The following is an 8,290-nucleotide window of genomic DNA, read 5'->3' on the forward strand; positions in this document are numbered from 1 at the left end:
TGTAGTTTAAAAATATATCCTTTCCAGGTCTTCTACAGACATTTAAAAAATATTTCATAATACAACTAAATTTTTTAATTCCTTGATTGGCACCCACTATAACATTTTCCATGCACCTTTTGGTTTCTGTACCTGAGTTAAGTTGCACACAATCAAGTTGCCTTTCCTTTGGCAAGTCACGTGTATTGAAAGGGCAACTTGTTTGATTTTGCAAGGAAAATAGTGGCAAACTGTGAGCAGGCAGTTTTATAACTGAAAAAACATATTTAGTAGATAAATTAAGACCAAACCAGCATGTTTTATTGCAGATTATATAGGATATGAACATAAATATGTAATAGGAAAACCAGAGAGCTTATTAAAAAACCTAACATTTTTTACCTGCGTTAATGAAATTGCCTGAACAAAAAGTAATACGCCAGTTAAATATAAAATGTAATTCTAACTTTAGTTATACAACCTAATTGTGTAAACACATAAGCCATAAGTCAGCCAGGTAAAAACAAATGATGTTCAAGGACCTGCAAACAGCTGATAAATAAAATGTAAGTTGCATTTTACTTGCATCTATCATTGCACCTGCAACTGACAACAGCTCAATACTATTTTTTCAATCAACAAGGCTTCTGTTAAAAAAAATAATACAAAAAAAAAAATGAAAGACGAAAATGTACTTTTACCAATTTCAAGGAATCTTGGTAACTTGGAAGCCCCAGGAACAGTTTTTCCCCCTGAAAACCCAACAAGTGGCGGGTAACAAGTTGAAAACTGCAGTTTGCATAAGAAGAAGCTGCAACCTTCGGTGTAAAAATGGGGTAAAAGCAGTTGACATTTTCCCCCCATCAGTTTTGCATCCCCGATTGTTGTGCAATTGTTGGTAGAACTGAGTGTGTTAGGGTGTGCCGTTAGGGTGTTGTGTTGCTTAAGCGTTTGCTAATTGTTCATTTGGCTTCTGAGTTCTTGAGTTATTTTTTTTCTTATTTTGGCAAGACCTTTGGCCAGGGCTTTTAGCTTAATTAAAGCCAGCCAGAGCGGCGCCTTTTGTGAGTCCTCCGCCCGCTCATCAATAAGCATCTGAAGGTATTTTGTGGCATTGAAATTTAATTTCGTTTCATTTCGCATTAATTAAATTGACCTCCTTCTGTGCGAATTTGGGGGGCGAGAAAATAAGGACTGGCAAAAGGACAGCGGCCAAAGTTAAAAGCCAACCGGGATCTTACAGATAATACAAAATCTTAAACTCTGGCCGAGGGGGCACGAAGGTCCATTCAGCTTTCAAGCATTGTTCGGAGGAGGGATTCTACGTTTAGATTAAAGTTTTCAAAAAAAAAATAATAATACGTAATAAAAATAATAATACGTAATAAAAATAATAATATTAATAATAATAACAGGTTCCTAGTAATTTCTTAGCAAATGTAATGTATTTCAAAACAATTGTTTTGTAGTTTCTTTATTTTTTTTACCTAATATTTTCTAATTTCATTTATTTTTTGTTATTGATTTTTTTTTTATTTTTTACGAAATAACTGCTTAAGTTTCTGACAGAGATCTACAAATTTTAGACGATTCGAGCCGCCCTGGTACTATTATCGACCCCAGAGCCCTGGTGCACTTAGTCCAAGCTTAGCCCATCAAAGGAATGATTTCGGCTTGTGTTCCGTGTTTTGCAATTTATCATGCTTTAATCCACAAACTAATAATATACAGTGAGAGGTGTTGGATTAATCAACAAGGGCTTAACATGTCAGGTGTACCCCTATGTTTAAAATAGACAGCAATATTAAATGAATTACATTCCTCAGATTTCCTGTTTTTACCAAAATAAATTTATATACTTCACTCCTTTTTTTTTTAATTAAAAAATAATTGCAATCGTATATACTTAAAATGTAACGAAGAAAGCCGAACAATTGTGTTTGAGAAACTGATTTGATACATTTTAATAGACTAAAAGAACTTCAAAGCTATTGTCAAACGGCCTACGACTCCGACTGGGGAAAAAAAAAAATCAAGGCGAAGACTAACAAAACAAGAAGATAAAATCCGGGAAAAAGACAAAGAAGACCTTGCGCTTTTTTTCCGATAACTGGCTGGGCTTAATCATTAATATTTTTAGGTTCCGTCTTCTTTTCGTTTTATTTGCATATGCCTTTCGCTTTTTCGCCGGCTATACTTGTACAGAACTTCTATTTTTCGCTAAACGCCATTGTTTATGTTTACTTGCTGCTCAGTAATTAAAAGGCAATCAAAAGGCAAATAGATTCTTGCAATAGGCACCTGAGCCACGCCCCCATTCACTACTTTTTTGGATCGCCTATTGCACTGCAAAAATCAAACTAAACATAAAATTAAGGTTTGGTTAATAAATTACAAAAAAAAAAAAAACATACAATTACGCAATGTTTTGTCAGATCTAATCAAAGTGAACAGATCAAAACTAATTTTGTCGACGATGATCAATTAGTAAATAAATTCCAAGTGTAATTTTCGGGTCTTGTCAACTGCTTTTGCAGAAAGTGTTTCTTTTTTTTTTTTTGCTGCCTGCTCATAAATGCCCGACTTAAATCTAAACAAAGCCAAATCATCAGCCAACTGAAGCAACAGGGTAATAAAAAATTGAATTTTCTCCCTGCCTGCTTTTCGTTTAAACAAATTTTGTTGCCAAACGCGGCACAACTGACAGTAATAAAAAATATATATGGGCTGCATGTCTGAAAGGCGAACAAAAAATAATATGAAATACTCTTTAAAAATCGGTAGTAAAACGTAAGCCAATGTGGTATGCATAAAAAATATATAAGTTAAAAAACATTTTTGTTTTAACGGTTTTATAGAAATAGTATTTCCTTTTATAAAATTTGATACGCCAAGAAACACTCATAAATATCCTAAATAAAGGGTACCTTAAACAATATGTATATACTCGTGAATCATAAAAATAGAACAAATTGGCTCGGCTAAAAAATGAAATGATTGCCATAAATATGATCGAGTTTTTGGAACGACCAGATGGCCCGGCAGATGTAAAAATTATGTAAATATACAAAAGCACTTTTCTCCAAAACTTAACTTTAATAACAAATTAAAAAAAGAAAAGGAAAGAAGTAGATAAAACAATTGAATTTGCCATTTAAAATTGCATACCCAACAAAGCAGTCCATTTGTTCCGATCAATTAAGGCCATCGAAAGCAACTTGAACAGTAAGTTTCCGTTTGCCAATCTAGTTGCAGGACGAATTCTACCTCCTTTTTCCTTTAGCATTCAGTCAATTTAACGCTTCATTTGCACAAGTTTTTCTTCTTATTTTCGTTATTTCTTCCTTATATTTTCCTTTACAAATGGACAAAAGAGAGAAGCATTCAGGGCAAACAAAGTGGGGAGCAAGCGGGCAGGGAAATGGGGCATCTTACCACCTGCAGCAGCCGTCTTCTGCCTGAAAAATCCACTCAAAACAGGTGACGACAAGTGCCACTTAAAAATTAAAATCTGCATAAAGCCCTGCGGAAAGGAGTCGAAATAAAGCGTATCCGCTTAGCAATAAAAGGATACAAGAATAAATTGTGCATTTAGTTGATCTTGCTGATACTAAAGTATAAAATAAATTAAGATCAGATTTTGACTACTAACATAAAGCTAATTCCCAACCAATAAATGTTGAATTATAATCAAAAAAATATGTAATTTAAGTAATATTTTTAGTACTGCAGCCAAGGCAATAATTCGCAGTGTGCCACGAAGATAATACTGCGTTGACGGGCCAGAGAAAGACAAGAGATTCTGATTATTATAATGCACGCAAGCGTTTTGCTCCATTCAAAATAACAACAAAAAGTTACTTTAGTTTTCCAGTCGAATGGTGTGGGGGGATTTGAAGTGGGCGGATGTCATCAGCTGCGCTTTTGCCTTTTGTTTTTATGCACCTCGACTTTCCCGCTGCACCACCCTACTACACTGTGCGACAAAATTTAACAAAATGTTTGTTTGAGTTACTTTTTTGATTGTTTTCGGTTAAGGGGCATAAGTTATGCACAAAAATATTTATGCCACCTTCTAAGTGATAGGATTTCTTTTTTTATGATAAATTTTATGAAATTATTATTATGAAAATATTTAACACAAAATATTATTTTTTTTTTTACTTCCAATAAACTATTATTTTTTTTGAAAGTGAAATTTTTTTCTGATTTTTTTTGCTTTTTCAGAGGTATCCTCGCGTAACAAGTTCCATACGTAGTCGCCCAGAGTATAGAGCTGGGAGAAAAAAATTTTAAAGCATTGTTATAAAATCCTAACGGTATATTTGCTTAATATATTTTAATTAATAGATATTGAACTTGCATAAAACGCTTATAACGGTGAAAAAATATTTTCCCAATATGGTATTATAAGGCTGTAAAATATGCAAAAACACGCGTTTTTGGGACCTTTAAGTGTGCGTAGAAGCTGATTGGCTATTGATATTAACAAATCCAAAAACTTGTATTCTTATTTTGACTAGTAGAAGTGAAAAATAAGAAAAAATCAACTCAAACATTTTTTTGTCGCACAGTGCTATATACTCCCCATTATCTGCGACTTTAGCACTCCTCCATAGGGCCCACTTCATCCGAGAAAGAAATCCATCAGCGAGATTGTGACAATTATGCGACTCTGCTCTAAATCTCAAATTAAGTCATCTCATTCCGCGTTGCAATTTGCAACGTATTAGAAGCTCTTAAGATCTTAGGTTATTTTCGGATTTAAAAAAAATATTTTGAAATTAATTTGAAAAAGCCTAGGGTATTTACAAGTTGAGGTACGAAGTCACCCTGATTGCGGCAATTTTCCTTTGACATTTTCACATTTTTCCTGATGTTTTCTTAATTTTTACTTATTCGCTTTTCTCATTTGCTGTAATTTATGCCTGTGCATTCAGCGGAATTCTCGAAAGATAACACGGAATCGGATGCTGTTGCAGTTGGATTATATAGTGGCGATGTTGCTTAGTTTTCCCTTACATACATATACATTATATACATTTTTACTTTGAGTTCCGTTCGGTTTTATTTACGATGTTTATGTTTCGCTCATAAAGCCAATTGCTGGCATCTTTCCTTTCAGGTTTTCAAGTTGTTTACCTCTTTTGCCGAAATGAAATGTTGATTTAATTTTAATTTAATTCTACTGTTTAGTATTTAAATATTTTAATTGCTGAACACGTTTATTTATTTGTGCAAAGTTGTCGCCATCCATGTTGCTATCACACATTTGCATTGTCCTTTCACAATTGCTGCCGAATTTGCGGCGATGTCCTTGCTGAATTCTTTGAGTGTCGATGTAGCCCAGCGTTGCATATTTTAATCACCAGTGTTGCTCATGCGGTTTTATATTCTGCATGTGCTGCCGGTGTACCCCCGTTGCATTTTGCATTTTTTCTCCAGGTGTCGCAGTGCCACATTTAAATTTATATTGCACTTACAGGTGTTGTCGTAGTTGTTTTAAATTCTGTCTTTGTTGCATCTTTTGTTCTTATTAGCATTGTTTCGCTGCGCCCCATACTTGTTGCTCTTTTATTGCTCTGCTCCTCTCATTTTTGAATTTCTTTACATTGTGTTCCCGCCTTTCACGATATCTTGCTTTTGCAGCTCATTATGGCTGCATATATTGCATATAGAACACAGCATATAGCTGATACTTGAGCTAAGTTGCAGTTTCGATTTCGCCCCCAGTCGCCGGTCGCCTGTCATCGCCGCTTGATCGTCGGACGTGCTAAGCCCGATTTCGTATTAAATCGCCGGAGAAAGATTATAGTTTGGAAGCAACAACAAACAACAAAGATTAGCCTAACCTAATCGGAACTGTAGGTGTCGAAGTTCAGGGACGTCTGCCAAACGCATAGTATTCACTGATCTAGCTTTGCTCCGAGAACCTATTATAAAATTTCCTTGCTATTAAAATACATATATTAATGAGGCCTGAACTTATAATCAAATTGTATAGTTTAAAAATTGTTTGTCGGACCCTTTATACACTTTCTTTAAAAAGTCGAAAGCCACTTCCGAAATTTCCTCTGCCTTTTTCTCATTTTCGGAATCGGCAAACATCTAAGAACTCTTCGAGTGCTTTTGCCTGATTTATGAGTTTTGCTGATTTTTTGTTTGGCCGAAATCAACACCAATGTCCATGTGCGAGTATCTGTGTAAGAAGGCATTGCATTTATGAACGTGAGGAGCACAAGCGGTGCATTTGACCGCATTACATGCAAAATGGGTCACTCAGTCAGTCAGTCAGTCAGTCAGTCAGTCAGTCAGCCAGTCAGTCATTCATCCCACTAGTCAGTGACTATAATTAAACACTGCAGGCCGATGTTGGCACAGTTTTCCTACAGTTTTTCCTCCAACCTTTTATGTTCGTCTTCGTTTGTCCAGTTGAAACAGAAAAGCAAGTATTAGGGCTCCAACTGCAGGATTCGCATCATTTGATACCCTGTTAAAGGTCATTCAACTGGTTAATAAGTTTGTTAGTTTCAATAATTTCTTTAAACAGCATTTCAGTTGTCACACTGTTTTTTCAATGCAGAATCTCCTTTAGCTGATTTAAATGTTTGTAAAAAATAATTTTTTAAAAATATGGGCATTTCAAGGGTTTCCCCAAAGATAATTTTACCTCCTTTTTGTAGTCGAGTAAACTTTTTGGACTTCGGCGAGGAAGTGAACAATGGCAACGGAGAGCAAATGTGAGGGGCGAGAATAAACGAATAAACGAATGAGAAACGAATCAAAACGTGACTAGGCCAATGTTGACGTCGTTGCCTGTGCTGCTGTGATGTTGCTGCTGCTGCTGCTGCTGCTGCTGCTGTTGCTGCTGCTGTGTTGCTGATGTTGCCGCTGTGCCTGCAACAGTTGTTGCTGCCGTGCGTTGACGTGGGTGCGTCTCCTTTTGCTTGTGACAGCAAATCGAGTTGCACATACGCCTATATATAGCTAGTATAGCAAGTCATATGGGCCCCATCACCGTTTAGGTGGTCACGTGCTCAGCCAGCAGCAGCAACATCAGTCGCTAGTTGCAGCGGCGGCAGCTGCAATCACAGTTGCAATCTCTAGGGCAATAACTCAAGGCCTTGTCTGGCAGTCCGCAGCCACCAGAGGAGGACCTCCAGCACCTCCAAATGAAACACTCACACACTTGAACACCTCCGCAAATTACAGAAATAATATAATTGGCTGACAATTAGTATTTAATACCTATTATATTTTATTCATGCATATTATATTCTATTCTATTGTCATTAGTTTAAACCACAACGGTGTGTCTGCGCCAAGTGTTGCCTACTTTTTCGAGCCCAGTGTGTGTTGCCCCCATTGCGGCGCCTAATAAATCCCTTCGCCAAATGCTTAGCACATAAATCCTGTCCAGGGCATCCATCATTCGATGTCACACTCTCCACTCGGCGTGTTTGCCACGTCAATCATCATTACGGGACACAAATTGTCCGCTGAACGTTCGAAACGGGGATTCGGAATTCATTGCCGACCAAAATAGCATTTGTATCTGTTTGGATCTATGACAAACCCAACAAGTCAATGGGAAATATTAGAAAATAAATTATTTTGAACGAACATTCTTTTTTGTTAACCAGTGTGCGGTGTTTACAATAAGCTTATTCGGTTTTAAGAATCGCAGTAACAACTCTAAAAAACTGTTTGTTCTAGTTTTTACTTTTTTTGTGTTGTTATTATCTTAACTATATCGCGTGGTTTTATTTTCACTCCTATTTTTTTTTATTTTTTTTTTTTTGTAGTTAAAGCGACACTGCCTTGGCAGAGGCAGCAGTAAACAGTCAACAGTAAACACAAAACAGTAAACAGTAAACAAACACGCAAACAGACAACAGTGAACAGTGAACAGTGAACAGTGAACAGACAACTGGCAGTGCAAGAAGAGAGGAGAGGAGAGCGAGACATTTTCCGATTTTCCCTGCAGTTGCACACACTGAGAAAATGGCAGAAAGCCGAGCCGAGTGGCATTCGTGCCGTGACTTTTCCGCTCGGCTCTTTTCGATTTTCCGCTAAGGATAAGTTGCTCGGTTGCACGCTAGATTCTGTCATAACGGCTTCGGCACTCGTGGCGTTCGTCTCGCTTTTCCGGCTAAAATTCGCAGATGCGAATTGCTAACTTATTTAGAACCCGCTTTCGAAAACGTTTTTCAAGTTCAACCAACCATATTTTTTTGCTGTGTTTCTAACGCGAGTTTACTCAAAATAATTAAAAAGAAAAAAAAAACAAAACGCCAAAAGCTTAAACCAA

The 8,290-nt window shown here is 36.5% G+C and overlaps 1 long non-coding RNA gene across 1 annotated transcript; it reads left to right on the forward strand.

Annotated features, from left to right (window-relative positions):
* The first annotated feature begins 5,726 nt into the window (after window positions 1-5,726).
* On the forward strand, window positions 5,727-8,255 carry LOC122319766. The gene is made up of 2 exons (XR_006245315.1): window positions 5,727-5,843; window positions 7,785-8,255. It is a non-coding gene; the product is annotated as an uncharacterized LOC122319766 (long non-coding RNA).
* Window positions 8,256-8,290: the final 35 nt, after the last annotated feature.

This window comes from Drosophila ficusphila, unplaced genomic scaffold (genome assembly GCF_018152265.1).
Source record: "Drosophila ficusphila isolate 14025-0441.05 unplaced genomic scaffold, ASM1815226v1 contig_198, whole genome shotgun sequence".
Lineage (NCBI taxonomy): Eukaryota > Metazoa > Arthropoda > Insecta > Diptera > Drosophilidae > Drosophila > Drosophila ficusphila.